Source organism: Pongo abelii, chromosome 5, assembly GCF_028885655.2.
Source record: "Pongo abelii isolate AG06213 chromosome 5, NHGRI_mPonAbe1-v2.0_pri, whole genome shotgun sequence".
Lineage (NCBI taxonomy): Eukaryota > Metazoa > Chordata > Mammalia > Primates > Hominidae > Pongo > Pongo abelii.
This window is the reverse complement of record NC_071990.2, coordinates 156,583,907-156,605,713: the sequence shown is the minus strand read 5'-3', so window position 1 is coordinate 156,605,713 and position 21,807 is coordinate 156,583,907. Positions and strand designations below refer to the sequence as shown.

General features: G+C 44.0%; 1 protein-coding gene and 1 pseudogene across 11 annotated transcripts in view; one reads left to right on the top strand and one right to left on the bottom strand.

Moving 5' to 3' along the window:
* The window catches only part of SCAF8 (SR-related CTD associated factor 8), a 229,923-nt gene that overhangs the window by 55,645 nt on the left and 152,471 nt on the right, over positions 1–21,807 (bottom strand). The gene's annotated exons all lie outside the window — the stretch shown is intronic.
* LOC129060243 (U8 small nucleolar RNA) lies at positions 1,958–2,100 on the top strand (annotated as a pseudogene).

The window sequence follows — 21,807 nt, the reverse complement described above, 5'->3', positions numbered from 1 at the left end:
TGAATGATCCACACAAAATCATTAAAATCTTAAATGATAGAGTGATGGGTACAGAATTCTGAAAATACACATCTCCACGTTTTCACATCTTTTGCTCTATTAAGGTCAAAGAAGTGTCTTTTTTTGTCCCTGCTTTCTTAAGAAATAATCGCATAAAAGCTAAAAAATACATTCATAAGTATAACAACATGGAAGCATTCTGTAAGAGCCTACTATCTAGTTATATAATTCTACTAGTTGGACTAGTTTAAGTAACTCCGCCAAGTAACTTTACCAAGACACGTCTGGTAGCAGAGATGGGACCTAAACATAGTAAGTCTCACCCTAAAATGAATACTTTTTTTTTTTCCTTTGAGATGGAGTCTTGCTCTGTCGCCCAGGCTGGAGTGCAGTGGCACAATCTCAGCTCACTGCAACCTCCGCCTCCCGGGTTCAAGCGATTCTCTTGCCTCAGCCCCGAGTAGCCGGGACTACAGGCAGGCGCCACCACGCCCGGCTAATTGTTTTATATTTTTTAATAGAAACAGGGTTTCACCATTTTGGCCAGGCTGATCTCGAACTCCTGACCTCAGGTGATCCGCCCACCTTGGCCTTCCAAACTGCTGGGATTACAGGCGTAAGCCATTGAGCCCAGCATCATATATTTTTAAGGCATCCCGTCATGTGTGACAAGAAAGGTGGCTGAAATATTTTTCATCTTTCTCCTGTGCTTTTGGCATAGAGGGAGACGTGTGAATGATCCACACAAAACAAAACTGGTGCCCAAATATCATCTATTACTTTGGATTATTCTAAGTGTTTTGCTAATGAGTTTATTCTTCATACTTAAAAGCTACTTAAACAAAAAAAGTTGACTTAAAAGCTACCCAAGAAAGAAAAAGGCAATGAAGATAAGCTCAGTCATTTGACTCTCAATAGCAACAAGACTAAAGTTACAGAGTTATTTTCTTAGATCTGGATAAGATTTGCCAGGTTGTAACCGGATCGGGCAGTTGTCCATAGCAAATGGATATTTATGTGGTAAAGGCACAGAGATCACAATGGTGAACAAAAAGAAAATGATACAAATTCACTCAAATTATGGAGTGGGGACCTGTAAAATGATCTGTAAACACAGGCACATATACTAACACAGACTAAATGTGTGTTTCTTTGTTGCCAAATAAGAGAAATAAATGTTTCTGTCTTGACAAATGAACTTAAAATGTAAGTAAAATTTGTTATGGGATTCTGGCAAGTATTTTTATGACCATGGCTTTCTGGGATGATTTTTTGTTGTTGTTGTTTTTGAGACAGGGTCTCACTCTGATGCCCAGGCTGGAGTGCAGTGGTGCGATCTCGGCTCACTGCAACTTCTGCCCTCTGGGTTCAAGTGATTCTTGTGCCTCAGCCTCCCGAGTAGCTGGGATTACAGGCACGCACCACCATGCCTGGCTAATTTTTGTATTTTTAGTAGAGAAATGTTGGCCAGGCTAGTCTTGGACTCCTGACCTCAAGTGATCTGCCCGTCTCGGCCTCCCAAAGTGCTGGGATTACAGGTGTGAGCCACCACGCCTGGCCTCTGGGATGATTTAGTATATATTGTTAAGTGCCTGATGGCATCGCTACAAATACGCGTGAAATGATTCCTCGCTGAAGAAGGTGGGTATTGAAAAGTAGAAATGCAAGGAACAGTGCAGAGGCATGGAGATGATGGGCTTGACAATGTCTCTTGGAGAGTGCTTTAGTTTGCAAAGGCTTCTCATGTTTGTGCTCTGGTCCTTACAACAAGGGAGCCAGCTTCCACTTGGGGAGGCAGCTGAGATGAGCGAGCTCAGGCAACCTGCCCAAGGCTGGTGCTCACTTTGAAAACAACAACACTGAATACTTGCTCCCAACACTGAATACTGATGAATTTATTATTTCCTATGTTCTTCATCTCTTCTGCATAGTGTTATTACTACTGTTGGCACTCACATATTAAGTGCTTTATAACTAATTCTTGCAAAATGGATATAACAGAACATGATGACTGGAGCTTGCATGATATGTGATTAATGTCTCTGCATAATCAGGACTTGCAAAATAGATATAACTGTCTCCACAAAGAAAGAAACTGAGGGTCAGAGATGTGCTTTGCCCAGTGTCTCACGGCAAATAGCAGAGCTAGAATTCTGAGCCTATTAGCTTTCAATCCCCCAGTTCCTGCTTTCTCCATTGTGCATGGTGTTTTCGCGTATGCTGAGCCACTAAGCAGACACCCACTATATATGCTATGCAACTCCATTTTTAGATGTCAAATCCAACATGAGCTGCTGCATTCAAAGCCTACTCAAGTGGCTCATGCCTATAATCCCAGCACTTTGGGAAGCCAAGGCAGAAGGACTGTTTGAGGCCAGGAGTTCAAGACCAACCTGGCAACATAGAGGGAACCTATGTCTACAAAAAAACAAATAAATAAAGCCTAGTCTCTCATACACACTCAGCTACTCCAGAGATCTGTGAAGTATCTGGATCAGAGATCCATGCTGAGGGGACATGACAAAATAGGTGAGCTTATTTCAAACTCCATAAATAGCTATAGTTCTTGTGAAGAAGTGCATTCTCACTGAGTCAAGGATCACCCTTTATAAGCAGTTACCAGTGTGCACTGAGCTCCCATAATACTAGCTCTAATTTCATAGTAAATAAACAGTAGGAGGTCCAAATCCCTACTTTTCAATGGGAATATGGTGCAAAGGATAAGACCTCTTTGAAATAAATTTGAGAAGTGGTAGTGTCTGGAGGTAGAAGTAATACCTGGAGGAAAATGAAAAATTTTAGAACCAGTTTTCTGCAGCACAAATTGCCATAAACAATGTATTTGCTATAACTGTCCTTGGTTTCTAAATGCATAGTACAGTGATTCTTTCATAAAATGGACGACAATGAAGGCAAATGGAAATGAAGGTGCTGCTCAAACAGACGTCACTGGCTGGGAGTCCACTGGTGTCTGGTAACTTACATCGCTTATTTAATCCAGCCAAACAGCCCTGAAAAGTACTAGGTTGGTGCAAACGTAATTGCGGTTTTTGCCATTGAAAGTAATGGCAGCTGGGCATGGTGGCTGACGCCTGTATCTCAGCACTTTGGGAGGCCGAAGTGGGCAGATCACAATGTCAGGAGTTCGAGACCAGCCTGGCCAACATGGTGAAACCCTGTCTCTACTAAAAATACAAAAATTAGCTGGGCATGGTGGTGCATGCCTGTAATCCCAGCTACTCAGAAGGCTGAGGCAGAAGAATCGCTTGAACCCAGGAGGCAGAGGTTGCAGTGAGCCAAAATGGCACCACTGCACTCCAGCCTGGGTGACAGAGCAAGACTCCGTCTCGGGAAAAAAAAAAAAAAAAAAAGTGGGGAGTAATGGCAAAACCGATTACTTTTGCACCAACCTAGATGTATTCATTAATCTCACACTGCAAATGAAAAAACTGAGGTTCAAAGGGGTTAAATAACTTAGCCAAGATGACACACCTAGAAAGTGGCAGAGACTGGATTTCAAGCTAAGTATGCCTGACCCCAAAATTATATGCCTTTTCTTTCAAAGGCTGCTTCCCCTACATACCTCAACAACTAGATATCTGGGCAGTCACCCTACACTGCAGCCCACGAGGCTATTTCTTTTTTTTTGAGATGGAGTCTCACTCTGTGACCCAGGCAGGAGTGCAGTGGCGTGATCTCGGCTCACTGCAGCCTCCACCCCCCGGGTTCAAGTGATTCTTGTGCCTCAGCCTCCCAAGTAGCTGGGATTACAGATGTGCCACCACCACACCCGGCTAATTTTTGTAGAGATGGAGTTTCACCATGTTGGCCAGGCTGGTCTTGAACTCCTGACCTCAGGTGATCCGCCCACCTCGGCCTCCCAGAGTGCTGGGATTACAGGCATGAGCCACCATGCCCAGTTGAGACTGTTTCTTGATGAGAGCCCAGCAGTGCTCAGGATTGCAGGGAGGCGCAACTGCTTCCAAAACAGCGACATCTCCTCTCACTTACAGAAATCCAACTAAGGGACAGTGGCCAGGCTTCCAGGTCAATTTCATGAGGTCATAGAAGAGGGACAGAGGGAAAGGACCTGGCAGAGTGGCTCCTCAGAGAAACAACCACAAGGGGCCAACTGCATGAAGAAACATTGAGTTACCTTCAGTTTTTGTTTTTTAGAGTCAGGGTCTTGCTCTGTCACTCAGGATGCAGCAGAGTGGTGCAATCACAGCTCACTGCACCCTGGAACTCCTGGGCTCAAGCGATCGTCCCACCTCAGCCTCTTGAGTAGCTGGGACTACAATACTGCACCACCACACACTGCTAATTTTTTTTTTTTTTTTGGAGACAGAGTCTCTGTCACCCAGGCTGGAGTGCAGTGGCGCAATCTCGGCTCACTGCAACCTCTGCCTCCCAGGTTCAAGTGATTCTCCTGCCTCAGCCTCCCTAGTAGCTGCAATTACAGGTGCGTGCCACCATGCCTGGGTAATTTTTGTATCGTTAGTAGAGATAGGGTTTCACCATGTTGGCCAGGCAGGTGTCGAACTCCTGACCTCAGGTGATCCGCTGGGCCCAGCCAACTTCAGTTATAATGTAAAGGTTCCTGTGATCTAGTTATCATCTGCCCCTCTTAGCTGATTTCCAAATGACCTATTAGCAGGCTGTAAACTGTGTACAGCCTGAAGAATCATCTATAAATTACAGCTGAGAAAGAGAAGGCTAGGAGGACAATATAGAGATACCATCTACAGAGAGGCTCTGACCCTTTTAAAATTAATCTCCATTTTCCCCCGGTGAAGGTCTTATCAGAGCTGCCCTGCCAATAATCAGCAAAGCTGGCAACTGGCATCCGACGTCCTCCTCTTCCTTTGCACTCCACAAAAGATGAAGGCGTGTGATTAAGAAGCCAGGAGACAGAAAATCCAGGAGTGATTTGTCCCAGCACTAATGACAATGGATTAATAACCAGTGGGCTAAAAACATGATGGAGCAGTACCAAGGAAACTCGGTTTGAATGAGGGCCTCTCCCAACCACATTCAGCTCCAAGCCTCAGCCAGCCTGCCCTGCCATGTGGAAGGGAAGGTGCCAGAGTTGCTCATGGATGCCAGAACCCAAGATGCCTCCTCCAGCTGATCCGTTTGGTCAGCCCATATGGGAGCAGAATGGCTGGCACCGAGCTGAAAGTATCAGTGTGTGCAGACACGTTTGAACATAATTTGCTAAATGTTTTATTGTTCTGTAGTTAAAAACCTACTTAAAATGTGTGGAGCTATGTCCCATTAGATTAGAACAATATGAAGTCATGTCTTTTCAAGTACCCACTGTTAAGAACAATTACAATAACATCAAGGCAATCATTTCCTATTAGGGAAGTTTATTCCTGTGATGGGGGATACCCAGAACCCCTCTGTTAACTGAGATCGTGTTTCCTGCCTCCTATCCATACGTGCATCACTCACACGATCCTTGAGAGTCCCCAAAGAAGCAACCTAAGTCTACCACCATGGAAAGAGGGATCCTATGAGAACTAAATCAGACCTTAGGAATTGCAAGGCACAAGGCTCTCATTTTAATACCAGAAAACAAGCTCAGAGGTTCTACACTTGCCCACGAACATACGATTGAGAATGCAAGTGATGCTCTGACTCTTGGTCCTACAATGCCCCTTGTTCATTTTGTTCAAATATCTCAGATATTATATCCTGAAAAATTATGTCATTTGGCGTGAATAATCCAAATATTACGTGAACTTTGGAACTATGATTCTGTTTTTGTTTTTAGTCACTTATGGCGGCAAGTTTCCATAGGTATTGGGAGTCCGGTGTCGTGAGCTGGTGAGAGGGAGGCATGGGGTCCCAGAGCATAGGGTCTCAGGGCATGGCAGAACCCCTCCAGCAGGCCCATGCATGGGCAGGCAGGTGAGCACAGAAGGGAGAAGCATGCACTGGGGATCTGGAATCAGATGCACTGGGTTTGCATCTTTGGTTTTGTTCTTTATTAGGCGTGCACTCCTTGGGCAAGCTCCTTAGCTACTCCCACTTTCCTCAGTTGTCAAATGGAGATTAACACCGCCCCTGAGGCTAACTGTGGGGTTGAGCGAGAAGCTGGAAGGGTACCGATTCTTCCTTCTGCCAGTCACGTTCTCAGACAGCCCTGGGGACCAAGGGGACAGCAGAGATGACACCTTTAATGACACCTGCAGTTACAGGAGCAAGGCCAGGGTTTCCCATTTCCTCTGCCTGGGTTGCTCTGCCCTCTCTGCTCTACCTTGAGGTGGCTCAACCAGCTACGCGTCTCTACCTAATGCTGCCTCCTCTGCCAGGCCTTCCCAGTAGGTAAGGCTGCCCAGTCACGAGCCTCCCTTGGTCATGTCTCCGGGAAGAGCCCTGTTCAGATCCCCATCTTCCCCCTCCTTTCCTTGACTGGGAGCTCCTCTGTTATTGATTTAAAAGGTGATGAAAAAGGCCACCTCCTTCTCATAGGTCCGGTGGCAGTGAGCGTGCTGACCACACACTCTCCACCTCCCTGGCTACTAGGGAACCAGGTATGCCCTTTCTCCACCCCAGCCCCAGAAACTAAATGGGCTGCCTCTTTCCCCCTCCACCTCCCAACACTCTCCCTCTATCTCTGGGCCATTCCTACTTGGATGAGAGAATCACCACAAGTAACTAGGAATCAAGGCACCTGTGTTCAAAAAGAAAGTCAATGCCCATGCTCCTGTCGAGGTACAAGAAAAAAATCCAAGGAATTTCTGCTAACAGCGCATAGAGAACCACACCTGATTGTTTTTGACTACGTATGACCTGACAATTCTGCACTTTGACACCCTGACACTTTGACACTGGCCTTTAGGGCGGGGGTTGGGAGATAGGACAAGAAGCTGCAAGAGAAAGAGGACAAAAACAAGTTGTTCAAGGCACCCACCACTCTGTCACCTGACAGCAGACTGCCACGTTGACAGGCTAGGAAAGCAAGAATGTAGACTCCCCATAGCCAGGGCCAACGTCTGAATTCATCTTGGTAAGATTAGACTTCCGGGCGTGGGGCTTAACGGCCATTCAACATTCAATGAAATGGAATAACACTAAATAGCTATCCTGGAAGAGGAAAGTCTACCTGCTCAGCATGTAATCATTTTAGGCCATTTGTACAAGGCAGCTTCATGACACTCATTCCACTGGCAGTACAATCACCTCGACTGCTTGGAGGCCTTCAGACTGCAGGCTGATGCTGAGAGCTGATGCATTTTACATGAGAGCTGACTTCAGATCCTTCTCCTTCTAGCTTAAAGGTAAAAAGGTTTGACTTTAAGTTTCCAAGAACAAATACTGTAAGATTAATGCATGGCAGGTCACATGATGTGCTGCTCTCACTTTAAAATCTGGCATGTTCAAAATATTTTTTTATTTAATTCAATTTAATTTATTTTATTTTAAGATACAGTCTCATTCTGTCACCCAGGCTAGAATGCAGTGGCGTGATTTCAGCTCACTACAACCTCTGCCTCCCGGGTTCAAGTGATTCTCCTGCCTCAGCCTCCTGAGTAGCCAGGACTACAGGCACATACCACCACGCCCGGCTAATTTTTGTATTTTAGTAGAGATAGGGTTTCACCATGTTGACCAGGCTGGTCTCGAACTCCTGACCTCAGGTAATCCTCCTGCCTTGGCCTCCCAAAGGGCTGGGAATGAGTCAAAGTGGTGGCATGAGCCACCGCACCCAGCCTCAAACTATCATTTAGTAGGATGTCTTCTTCCCCCTTGAAGACTAGAGTGAAAACTATCAACCTTTTTTTAGTAGAATTGAACCCATCAGATGAAAATTTTTAATAATTTTAAATGTTAACTTTAAAAAACTTTCAATATTTCTTACAGGCATGCCACATTTATGCATGAAGTATGCTCTAGAAACTCAAGGCATTAATTAAATCTTATTTTTAGTGTGCTGGAAGAAGTCAATGTTCGAAGAAATCCTATTGTTAATCTTTTTGTAGGCAAAGAAACCTTCCAAAAAGTGAACAATCACCCATTTAAAAAATTCTTCGATTTTCATGTATCCAGTTTGCCGAAACAAACTCAATCTGGTGTCCTCAGCTGTCTCCACAACTGAATTGGAGAGACTATATGGCCGCCCATTTGAGCAGATGCTATTTTTTTTTTTTTTTAAATAGCTGAAGAAACTCATTTGCAAACTGAATTAGTGGCAGAGAATTGACGCGACTTAGTCAAGGAAATGACAAGCCACTCACTTTTCTGGGATGCCAGAAAATGCAGCCCAAGGGACAAGTGACCCCTGGAATATCTAGGACAGGAACACTTACCCACAGCCCTGGGTGGTGCAAGGTTAGGAGGGGACAAACGGCCAGAAAAAGTTCTTGCAGGGACCATGCTCAGCTGCCCTCGAAGGGAGGACTCAGCTATGCCTTCACTAGATCTTTACTTGTATGCATATACTTACAGAAACCAGGGCTTCATGTCTGAAAAGTGGGCACAAGGTAGCAAATACAATAATTAGGGTTATTTTTACGCTTAAAACCACAGAGCAAGGACGACTCAGCTAAGGTTCCTACTATCTCTAACATACCTAACAATCATGTTAGTGAAAGACTATACTTGAATTGCATGTCTCTCTCTATTTTTTCTTTAGTGGAATAATAGTTTTTAGAAAGGCACAGTGTTGGCCGGGCGCAGTAGCTCATGCCTGTAATTCCAGCACTTTGGGAGGCCAAGGTGGGTGGATCACCTGAGGTCAGGAGTTCAAGACCAGCCTGACCAAATGGCGAAACCCCGTCTCTACTAAAAATACAAAATTAGCCAGGTGTGGTGACGCATGCCTGTAATCCCAGCGACTCAGGAGGCTGAGGCAGGACAATCGCCTGAATGGAGGGAGGTGGAGGTTGCGGTGAGCCGAGATCACGCCATTGCACTCCAGCCTGAGTGCAAACAAGAGTGAAACTCTGGGAAAAAAAAAAAGAACAGTGTCTTATTTTAACAAGCTCACTGAGAACTCCAAACATGATCCAAATTAATGAACCACTAATAGATACTCTTTTTCTACAAATGCAGCAGATTCACGAACAGTTGTCTTGGGCAGATCCAAAAGGAAAGAATATAGAACAAGACAAGATTTTTTTAAAAAAATGGGTGGCTTTCCATAATCATATTCCTCAGAGGCCTCGGCCAGGATTTGGGGCAAGAAAATTGAGGCCCGGGCGCAGTGGTTCGTGGCTGTCATCCCAACACTTTGGGAAGCCAAGGTGGGCGGATCACCTGATGTCAGGAGTTTGAGACCAGCCTGGCCAACATGGTGAAACCCAGTCTCTACTAAAAATACAAAAAAATTAGCTGGGCGTGGTGGCAGGCGCCTATAATTCCAGCTACTCGGAAGGCTGAGGAAGGAGAATCGCTTGAACCCAGGAGGTGGAGGTTGCAGTGAGCCAAGACTGCACCATTACACTCCAGCCTAGGCAACAAGAGCAAAAATCCGTCTCAAAAAGAAAATAAAAGAAAAGGAAATATCTCCCTTTGAAGTGTTTGAGAGCTGAGGTATGCTGAATCTGCAACCCACAGAGAATTCCCTCGCATGCTCAGAGGTGAAGAGCATGCAACATCCGCAAACACACCTCATACACAACACCCCTGGCAGGGCGCGTGCACTCCATCACTGTCCAGGCCTGTACCTCTTCACAGAAGCCCTTGACATTTGTGAGAGACACATCTCAGATATTAGCAAATCCCCAAATTACAAATCCCATAATAGTATGTAATACCCCCCTCTTAAAATAGGTATGCAATGATGATTTAAAAAGACTGTGGTGGCCAGGCGTGGTGGATCACGCCTGTAATCCCAGCACTTTGGGAGGCTGAGGCGGGCGGATCACTTGAGGTCAGGAGTTCGAGACCAGCCCGGACAACAAGGTGAAACCCCATCTCTACTAAAAATACAAAAGTTAGTTGGGCATGGTGGTGGCACACCTGTAATCCCAGCTACTCAGAAGGCTGAGTCAGGAGAGTCACTTGAGCCCGGGAGGCAGAGGTTGCAGTGAGCTGAGATCACGCCACTGCACTCCAGCCTGGCGACAGAGTGAGACTTCATCTCAAAAAAAAAAAAAAAAAAAAAAAAAAAAGGCTGCGTGGGGTGCGGATGGCAGCAATCAACCAATCAACGAGGCTGATTCACCCACCTGAGTGACACATGGCCACCCACCCACCTTGCATCAATGCTATTCACATGTGTGCCTTAGCAAAATTAGAGTATTACCTTATGCATTGGTTTGTAATAGCTGAAGCCATAAATGTTAGCACCAGGAATGCCAAGGTGCTCCTATTTTTCAAGCTAAGAGTCCAACGTGTAAAACCATGAGTAGCCAGCAGCTTGGGTGGAAGCTGAGTTGGCCCAGTCCCTTAGAGGGCCCATATAGTTCCCTTAGAGGAACATATAGTTCCTGCATCACAGCCTCTGTGATACGGGTTAAAAGCCACTCATCTAATATATAACGTATAATTGTTTGGAAAGCCTCGTTCCAAAATGATTTTAAGGACTACTGATGAATCTGTTCAAATCAGGGAGCAATACAGATGCAACATGCCCCTGGATCCACACAAGAAATCCCAGAGATTCCCTAGGATGACACTCTCTTCTTGTGAACTATGGGACATTTTCTTGATTGAAGTGTAATGCCCTTCAGGACTGCTTGTTGCTTTTTGGAGCTAGATCCCTGTCAACATCAGGCACCACATTCCAGGAGACTGAAATGTTTCCCTGGGCATGAAATTGTAATGTGTATTGTAGGAGAGCTCGATCCACTTTACAAACAATAAGTCAAGATGAAATGACCGCCTCCATTCAGTGTCAAGTGTTGTAAAAATGTCAGAAACACAAGTTGGCTCTTTCTCTCCCTTCATCACATATACACTGAGAAATGGCCCACAAAAAAATTTTAAGTTGTAAGTACAGTTATCATTTGTATGCAAGTGCTAAACAAACTGTACAGTAAATGGACTCCTTTGTGTGCCAGTGGAAAGGCCGACCCTTTACCCGGCATTCCATCCACCACAAGGGACTGCAAAACTGGGTGACACTGGATTGCAAGGAAGGACAGGGTTTGGCCGGGCATGGTGGCTCATGCTTGTAATCCGAGCACTTTGGGAGGCTGAGGTGGGCAGATCACCTGAGGTCAGGAGTTCAAGACCAGCCTGGTCAACCTGACAAAACCCCATCTCTACTAAAAATACAAAAAAATTAGCTGGGCATGGTAGTGCACATATGTAATCCCAGCTACTCGGGAGGCTGAGGCAGGAGAATCGCTTGAATCCGGGAGGCGGAGGTTGCAGTGAGCTGAGATCGTGCCATTGCACTCCAGTCTGGGCAACAAAGTAAGACTCCATCTCAAGGGGGAAAAAAAAAGGGACAGGGTTAGGTGTTCTTCCCTTAAGTGGCTCGGCTGGGAGACAGAGGACTAAGAAAATATTCCAACAAGTCCCAGGACAACTTCAGCACAGCCCTGACTGCGAACTGTTTATAAGAAGTGTTACACAACCAGAAAATTATGGCCATTTTCTTTTTTGTGATGTTTCCTTAACAGAGAACTATTTATCCCCCAACAAGGGGCTCCATCCTAGTGTGGCTATAGCTGTTTGTGGTCTTCTCATTGCAGGTCAAATGGGAGGAACTGTCTGCAAGGGCGTCAAATGAACTCAACCCGGCAAAGGGCTCCTTTGCATCCATGACCCACAGCTGGGTTTGAGCTGTCAGCAAAGCTCATGTGGGGAAATCATCTCGAAAGGGCCTGATGGCCAAAACCTTTGTCAAAACTTTTGGCTGTCTTTCTCTTCAGAATAATGACAAGCTAGAATTTTTTCCCCTTCTGTAGCTCACTCTTTGGAACACCTCCCAGGATGCTCAGTAGGTATTGCTTTGGAGAAGGTGGACATAGCAGGAGCTGGACTTTGGCAGACACAACACAGGGCAACAAGGGTACACAAAGCGATGAGACAGGAAAGAGGAAGCCCACTGCTAGAAGTCACAGAATAAAACGAGGAAGGCCCAGGGAACAGGAAGTGGGCATTCGTGTGCCACAATTTCATCTGCATTATTGATTTATTTATTTATTGAGACAGAATCTCACTCTGTCACCCAGCCTGGAGTGCAGTGGCGCAGTCTCGGCTCATTGCAACCTCCACCTCCCGGGTTCAAGGGATTCTCCCGCCTCAGCCTCTCAAGTAGGTGGGACTACGGGAGCACATCACCACACCCGGCTAATTTTTGTATTTTTAGTAGAGACAGGGTTTCACTATGTTGGCCAGGCTGGTCTCGAACTGCTGACCTCGGGTGATCCGCCTGCCTTGGCCTCTCGAAGTGCTGGGATTACAGGCATGAGCCACCATGCCCGGCGTTATTTATTTATTTTTTGAGACAGAGTCTCACTCTGTCACTGAGGCTGGAGTGCAGTGGCATGATCTCAGCTCATTGCAGCCTCCACCTCCCGGGTTCAAGGATTCTCCTGCCTCAGCTTCCCAAGTAGCTGGGATTACAGGCACGCACCACCACATCTGGCTAATTTTTGTATTTTTCTGTAGAGATGGGGTTTCACCATGTTGGCCAGGCTGGTCTCAAACTCCTGGCCTCAGGTGATCCACCTGCCTCGGCCTCCCAAAATGCTGGGATTACAGGCATGAGTGACCGCGCCCAGCCTCGTCTGCATTATTCTTAACATCATGCTTCAGGAGTCTTGAAGTGGAACTAAGTTCTTGAGTGGAACCAAGGGATTCATATAAATATTATGTCTATTCATTTATTTCTTACTTAAGAAAAGGAAATTAAACTCGGGGGTATAATTTAGATGGGGCAGTATGTTAGCGTTTGTCTTTAAAAAATTTATATAAAATCCTCAATTACATTTCAAAGTAATCATTTAAAGATTATCTCAGTGGATTTGTTTTTGGTTTATTCTGTGACTCAGGCCTCTAATGTTTCTGGTATTTCTCAAACTGCCTAGGCAATTTTTATAGCAAAGTAACAATAAAAACGTGGTGGTGAATATTAACTCTGAAAAGATAGACTCATTTCTCATTTTGTACTTTCAAAAAGATTTTCACTACAACTATTTTTTTTTCACTACAACTATTTTTTTTTCACTACAACTTTTTTTTTTTTTTTTTTTTTTTTTAACCCAGGGCATGTTCTCATCTGGTCACTACAACCACTTAAATGGCTCTCTCAGTGGAGTTAAATTTTACCTTTGCTTTGTTACACATCAAAATGACACTGTTAACCCACTCTTGATAATATACATGTTTTGGGTTGTTTTTCTAGTAATGAGATGGGCTTTTACTGAGCCATCTCTATCTCTTTAGAAAAGTCCTCTTTGGGTTCAAGGTATTTTTTCTCTTGCAAAGAAAGCAACACATTTCTTATGTAAAATAAAATCCACACTCCTCATTTTCTAGCACTAAATTCTAAGCCACCCCACCCCCCCCAACCTTCCACATGCATCTGCAGGGTAATGCCAGACCATCTGAGAGGGGTGTCTCGAGTCATTCGCTAAGCTTGGTTGCAATGATAAAGTCTGAATCTGCAAATGATTTGTTTCAAATAATAAATCAGAAGGGCTCAAGGTTATTCCTGTAATAGTCATTCTTATTTATATTTAATGTTTTCTTGGGAGGGAGAAAAAGAGGTGGAGTTTAGGGGAGAGTTGTGTATACAAATGCAACTCTCCTCTAAAGAGTTCATGATATGAATTTCATGATATGTATTTCAGTCCAAAAAAAGTTCTGAATGAACCTCGGCTCTAATCAGCGGTACTGTATTACCAGGGGCAAGACTGACATTAGAGCTCAGATTTCTTTTAGGAAAACTGTAGAGAACGTTGAAAGGTCCTTGCATAGGGCCAACGATTATCAGGAAACTAGGGGGTATGGTTGCCAAATGTAGCAAATTAAAAACACAAGAAGTAATTTTCAGCATACATGTATTCCAAATATTGCAAGGACATACTTATACTAAAAATTACCTGTTGCATGTCTGCAATTTAAACTTAACTGGGTATCCTGCATATTATCTAGCACCCTACTAGGGAGTCGAGGACTGGATACCTCAAGGACACTGAACTAGCATAATAGGTTGTGTTCATTTCTACAGCAAGATGAGGGTGCTCCAGAACTGAAGACGGTTTTCAGAAGTTTATCCTTTACTATTTACCCCTGACTGTAAAAATACGCCCTTTACATGTTCTCTCCTTTTTTCCACCAGATAATAATCGTGAGCTTACGATACACACGCCTGGGACTGTCCTAGAAGCTGGAAACAAAAGGTGAATAAAGCCCCACCTCTGACCTCTGGAGTGGACACACTGGTGGACAGACAGAGTGACACCAAGTGAGCAGAACCACACTGTAAGAAAAAACTGATTAGGGGAAAAGAAGGGATGCGGGCATGGGATGGGCCTGATTTGAGGTAGGATGCTCTTTAGGGCTTTCTCTGAGACAGAAAACATGCAAGCACTTGAGGAGTGTGAAAAAGTGAGAGGAGAGGAGAGAGAAGGGAGGAGAAGAAGAGGAAGAAGGAGAAGTGGTGGCTGACCTGTGCAAAGTGAAACACTCTGGAGCCATGTAGTATCGAAAACCAAGGGCTTTCAGGCCAATGCCATAATGCATAAAATGAGCATCCTAGGCAGTGGAGATGGGTGTCTCCATTTAGGAAAGAAAGCCTGGCCTTCTAGAGTGTAGTTTTGGAAAGTCAGTAGTTAACATGCTTTCAAATTGTGTTAAGAAGGTAAACCTGTGACCTGGAAAAATATTTCCTGATTTCCTACAAGCATTCCCATTTTGGGTGGGAAGGAATGTGTGTACAATGACTAGTCCAACATGTCCCCATCAGAGTAATCAGCGTATCCCTGTCTCTTCCTGAGAATATGTCAGAAACAAAGTTCCCATGGCTCTTGAATCCCTTCCCCTGTTCAAAAGGACAAGGACAAATACCTGACTGTAGGTTGTGGTCACAGCAGCACTGACGAGAACCAGGAAGGCTGCCGTCATTTATCAGTTATAGTTAATGACACTGCACCTCTGGCTTGTACAAAGTTCTAAGGAAGGACTTTGATAGTTACAGTAATTGGCTGGGCACAGTGGCTCATGCTTATAATCCCAGCACTCTGGGAGGCTGAGGCGGGCAGATCACTTGAGGCCAGGAGCTCCAGACCAGCCTGGCCAATATGGTGGAACCCAGTCTCTACTAAAAATACAAAAAAAAAAATAGCTGGGCATGGTGGCGGGCGCCTGTAGTCCCAGCTACTCGGGAGGTTGAGGCACGAGAACTGCTTGAACCCGGGAGGCAGAGGTTGCTGTGAGCCAAGATCAAGCCACTGTACTCCAGCCTGGGTAACAGAGCAAGACTATGTCACAAACAAACAATCAATCAATATTTAAAACAATAAACAAATCCTTAAAAACTTAAAAAATATTAAAATGTCTATCCTTATCACCTTATCTGAAAAGAAAAAAATTTTAAAAGCTTTAAGGAAAAAATACAGCTCACTTTAACCTATAAAAACGTGCTCTGGGCTGGGTGTGGTGGCTCACGCCTGTAATCCCGGTACTTTGGGAGGCGGAGGCAGGCAGATCACAAGGTCAGGAGATCAAGACCATTCTTAACATGGTAAAACCCCATCTCTACTAAAATACAAAAAATTAGCCAGGCATGGTGGTGCACGCCTGTAGTCCCAGCTACTCAGGAGGTTGAGGCAGGAGAATCTCTTGAGCCCGGGAGGAGGAGGTTGTAGTGAGCCAAGATCGCACCACTGCACTCTAGCTTGGTGACAGGGCAAGACTTTGTCTCAAAACAAACAAAAACCGTGCTCTGCTCTCTGGCACCCAGGAGTGTGGGCATGCAAATTAGGCCTATGGTCTCCTTGTGGTCTCCTAGTGCTGCCTCTCTTCCTGGGGCCTCTCATTTCAATCGAGTTCCTCCCTGAAGGACTGGAATGGGTCTCATGGAAGAAACTAGGTTGAAATTGATACCTTTGTCATACAAGATAACCCAAACTTTCCAGTTCGAATCATACCCCTAACAAGGAGACAATCTCAAATAGCACAGCTTTTACACCACCAATGTGGACGGAGCATGTGATGATTTGAGTACCCACACTACACGAACATATAAATGATAGAATGAGGACCACATAACCTCAGGTCCAAAGGGGCCCAGGTGTCTTCAGATCGATGTTTCCTCAGATCCCTGAGTTGTCTCTCTAACTTCCCTAAAGGTGACCTTTGTCCAGGGGGTCTCTCCAGAGTCAGAGTCTGTCTCCCAAGTCCTCCATTTTCTTTTTCTTTTTTTTTTTTTTTTGAGATGGAGTCTCACTCTGTTGCCCAGGCTGGAATGCAGTGGTGCTATCTCAGCTCACTGCAATCTCTGCCTCCCAGGTTCAAGAGATTCTCTTGCCTCAGCCTCCTGAGTAGCTGGGACTACAGGCATGAGCCACCACACCCGGCTAATTTTTGTATTTTTAGTAGAGATGGGGTTTCACCATGTTGGCCAGGCTGGTCTCGAACTCCTGAGCTCAAGTGATCTGCCTGCCGTGGCTTCCCAAAGTGCTGGAATTATAGGAATGAGACACCACGTCTGGCCCAAGGCCTCCATTTTCTTTTCAGACAGCGCCAAAGGCTAAGAAGCTCAAACCTATGCCCTCTGGTGTTACCAAAGATACATCCAATCCCTCAGGTGCACATCGCTTATTTCAAGCCAGTGGCCTTAAAATCCCTCAAATGCTCTCCAGGATGAGCATATTAATCCATATATATATATATATGGATGAAATCTCAAAGTATCTATGGCATTCTCCAATGGATACACTCAAGATTTGCCCTTCAATGTATGGAAACTGGAGCTGATTTTAAAATTTCAGATGTGGTCTGATTTGTGTGGGACAGAGTAATATTGTTAAGGTAAGGCTTGTCACCCATCTCAGCTTGAACCATATTCTTCTGCTACAGAGGTCTACGCCTTCCTTAGGCTTTTGTAGCCATGTTAAACTGTACTGACTCTCTAACCTCTACCTCTTCCTCATGGGTCACAACTAAATAGCATTTTATCACACACTCAGAACAACTGAGTTTTTTGGACCTAGGTACTGAAGTCATCCAACGTTTTAGTTCTCTCTTCCACCTTCACATCACCTGTAGGCTTAATGAACATGTCTTATATGCATGTCCTCATTCACATTGGTAATAAATAAGTTGAAGAGGGCAGGTCTGAGGTTACAAATCTCTGTCTCCTTTCAGCCCTTTTAAATGGATCTGTGACAATCTCAAGAGTGCAGTGAGAATGACAAATCTGCACAAGCGATGGCGCCCCGCCTTTGAAATCCACCTGCCTGCCTCCCCAGCGCAAACCTGCAGCCCCTGGTTCTCAGCTGTCCTCAGCGTCCCTTGCTCCCCACCCCCCATTTTGTCTCCATGCTCCTTTTCTTCATCCAGCTGGGCTTGTTTCCCTCCCTCTGACCAAGGCTGTGGCTTCTGATGTCTGCTCTACAACTCTTAAGCCATGGCCAGGTAAGGGGGTGTCTCACCTCACTCTCTATCTCATTATGAGATTGGGGTCTGAGGTCCACCCTTGCAGCCCTCCACCCCAGGTTGACATAGGTCCATTAATTGGTAGTTTAAGTAGCATGGTGGGTATGAGCCTGTGGGGCTGCACTGCCGTCCAAGCCATTTCTCCTGCCTTTTCACAAATAAATTTAGTGCCTTTCTCAAATACCTTACCAAAATCCTGAGACAGCATCTACAACACTTTCTCATTCATCATTGAAGTAACCCTCTTTTTCAAAGCTGCAATCATTTTTTTTTTGGCAGGAAGTGTTATTAGGGATCCTCTGCCAGTTCCGCTGGGGCAGAGGATCCCTTTTTAACGCTGAAAAATCATTTAATTAATTCTTTTCAGCACTCTGTTGGGAATGATGACAAGTTCACTGGCCTGTAATTCTAGGAAGCTAGCTTTTTCTTTGCTTGAAAATCAAAACATTCACCCACTTCCAAGCATCAGAATCCTCTCCGGCTTGCCACAGCGGCTTGCCACAGCGGCTTGCCACAGTTCCTGTTTGGCAGCAAGTTTGAGGCCAACCTGGATGTTCTGGTTCCCAGGGAAGTCATTTTTTAAGGCAACAGCAACTTTGAAAACAACTAGGGACAATCTCATCATCTTCCCACCTATTTTAGGCTTTAGCTCCTTCTGACATGGAGTTCTGGCTTTGTCATTTATTAACATAATGCCACAGACACTTGTTTTTACATAAGCTTCATCCTCAAACCAACTTCCAGCCTCCTGATTTGCCTTTACAGTTCTGTACGTCTCTTCCACATTCTTCTTGAATTAGGTAGGAGTCTGCCTCTCCTGTGCTGGTCCTTTCAGATTTGGCCTGTCAGAGAGTAGACTGTGGGCACAAGAACCTCCTTTCTTTTTCATTAGGATTATATGTCACCTTACACATATTAGCAAGATTATACTGTGAGTTTATCATCCCTCTTGTGTCAGCTTTTGCAATGATTGGAATGTCCACCCATCTGAAACTCATGCTGAAACTTAATCCCCAACGTGGCACCATTGAGAGGTTGGGCCTTGAAGAGGTGATTTGGTCATGAAGACTCTGCCCTCATGAATGGGCTAATCCATTCATGGATGACTAGATTAATAGGTAATCATGGGAATGGGACTGGTAGTTTTATAAAAGGAGGAAGAGAGACCTGCGCTAGCACACTCAGCCCCCTTGCCCTGTGATGCCCAGGACCACCTCAGGACTCTGCAGAGTCCCCATCAGCAAGAAGGCCCTCACCAGATGCAGCCCCTTGACCCTGGACTTCTCAGCCTCCGTAACTGTAGGAAATAAATTCCTTTTATTTATAAATTACTGTTTTAGGTATTCTATTAAAAGCAACAGTAAGCAAACTAAAACAGCTTTCCTCTTCAAAACTCTGTCCACTGAATTCATTTCAGAACCCTTTGAAATCTGTCTTCCAAAAAATGTTCTAGTAAGAGCAGCACTTTAGGTATATGTGATCAATGACATGTATTATGCATAGCCGTATACTTGATAACACCCACCCATTTGCTTTACACTCTGCCTCTGCGATGGATTCCCATCAGCACCCTGGACAGATGGGCATCATTATCCCCATTTTCAAAGAGAGCAGGCCTGTGGCTCAAGGCAACGTATTGTGTAAGCGGCAAAACCAGGCTGAAAGTCCAGCTCTGGGGACTTCAGAATGAATGATGCCTCCTCTACTCTACACTGTCTGGTACTCTTTAAAACAATTTTCTTTTTGCAGTGTTTTATTCTATATGGCAAACAGAATTCTCCTATATTTTTAAGAATAAAAAATGCTCAGATTTAGAATCATGTGATTTATTTTTTCCATACTTACCCCTATCTTATACTATTTTCTACAGTATGCATTATTTGTATGATTTAAAAAATAGGATCATAATGAAAAAAATAAATAGGAATATTCTGAGACCCAATTTTATCTATATAAAGGGATAGATAAAGACTCTTAAAATTTAACAAAAGTTCAAAAAATTACAAAAGGAAAATTTTGCAAAATTGAGAAGCTTCATAGTGGAATTTTATTATAAAAATGGGAGAGAGATATACTTGCTTTTTTTCAAAGAGGCATCTAGTTGGGTGGATTGGGTGGGTGTGTGGACAGGACTGGCTAAACTTAGGTCTCCGTCTCATACCACGCGGCCACAGGTCCAGGGAGCCTGGGCTGACAACTCTCTTGTATGCACCCATTTTAAACAAACCCCTAAATAGATGGGGTTTAGAGTTGACAGGCAGATATGTCCAGGACTGGAGTCTAGCTTTTAAAGTGAACAGGAGCGATGTTCTGTTTACCACTCCTCTGCTAGTCAACTCCTTCATGGGAGCAAGTATGACTAATATATGTGGGTGCACAGTGGACCTGGGCCCATGTGCTTTAGTAAATTCATTACCTAATTAATGTGAACATGTGGGGAGTTTTTCTAAATATATTCTAACAACTTATACTGATTATATGTGCATTGTATAAATCTCATATGTACAAACTGGAAACATGGTTTTAAAGGAATGTGGAAAATTCTCAGGCATGCTGAGACCTGTCCAATGTTAGTTAGTTAAAGGAGAGAATCAGGACTAAGACCTAAACCCTACTCTAAAAAACTTAATCTAAATTGTTTTTAGAATACTGAGTTAATTTAAGTAGCTCAGTTCTAGTCAAGGCAAGTCTCAGTTTGGAAATCAAGTGTTCAGGATATACACTACAAACAGGAACAATTTGTCAATTGAACAGTTATGTAGATTCATATGTATATTTCATATTTTAAAAAGTTATATAGATCAATGATTTGGCAGCTGGCTGAAATAATTCCATATTTAAAAATCTGTTGGGGGCATCTGTTAGCAGTTTTGAGTTTCTAATGCAGACTAACAATTCGGTGATAGCAAGCTGTCTTCTTATTAATGTTCCAAAAAACACAGTATTTCAAGATTTTTAGAAGGGGAGCCAAGATTTTCTGGGATTTAGTTAAGTGAAGCATCATCATATCTTTTGCCTTTCATAAGTCTCTCATGTCTAGGATTAATAAGCAGTATGTCTTGAAAAGTGTTATCTGACTTTCTAAAAAAGATGAACTGGGACTCATAAATAGGTGGCTGACCTGCATTTACTCTTTCCCAGCCTAAAAGATAAAGTCATTTAAAAGATGTAAAACTACCATCACATTATATTTACATCATTCCCTTTCTCAAAATTATGGGATTTCCCTTGTCCTTTGCCCTTAGCCAAGTTTGAATCAAAGACTTAGGAAACATTCACCCTCCCAAAGAGGTCTATTTAGTTTCCTTGGCTTGCTTCCCCACCCCTCACAGCCATCTTTTTGTAAAATCACATCCCCCACCATCTTCAAAAGCCTTGAGACTAACCTTCCTGATGAAGCTTTTTAGCTGGATCCCTCTTAGCCACCAGATGGGGCCCAGGGAGTCGCAGACAGTATACCACGCGCATGCAGTTTCCATGCCTTCCCGCCTCCCAGACCACTGCACCCGAGCTTTCAACTGGAGGAGGGCAAGGTCTTTTCCTTAACTTCCCAAGCATCCAATACAATGCCTGGCCACTCAATTATTTGCTGGGTTAACAAATAAATGAACAAAGCCTACAGCCCAACTGATGACCAACATGTGCTCATTTTTTAGTTTCAACATTTCCTTTTTCTACACTATATCAAATAATAATGTAGAACATCTGAAATTCTACACGAATGCATTTTTAATTTGAAAATAAAGAGTAGAAAAAGTCTCTTACAGTCTGACACATTTTCTACTTCATCTTACAGTTTTTAGTTTATAAATTGTTATGTCTGTGAGCGTACAAGCTTTATGAATGTAGAACTAATGTCGTATCCAAACTTTATCGACTATAAAACCGGTGTAGTGTCATGCACAGGCACCCGAAAATTATTGAAGGAATGCCTAGAAGGCTGGGCAGGATGTTCTTTACCTTCCTTTGGTGAGAAAGAAAGAAGAGGCAGAAAATTAAAGAGAATATGTATATATGCAAAAGGCTATCCTTGGGTGAGAAAGAAGATGCAGATAGTTAAAGAGATTATGTGTATGTACAAAAGGCTATTACTAGAATTACTATCAGAACAAGCAGTGAAAAAGAGGAAATGAGGAGCATAAAGTGGGCATTAACCTCTTGGGAAGAAAACACGGGAAGTGAAGTATCTTTTTTACATGCTGATCTAAGTAGGTCCCCACGCAGGCCACCGTATGA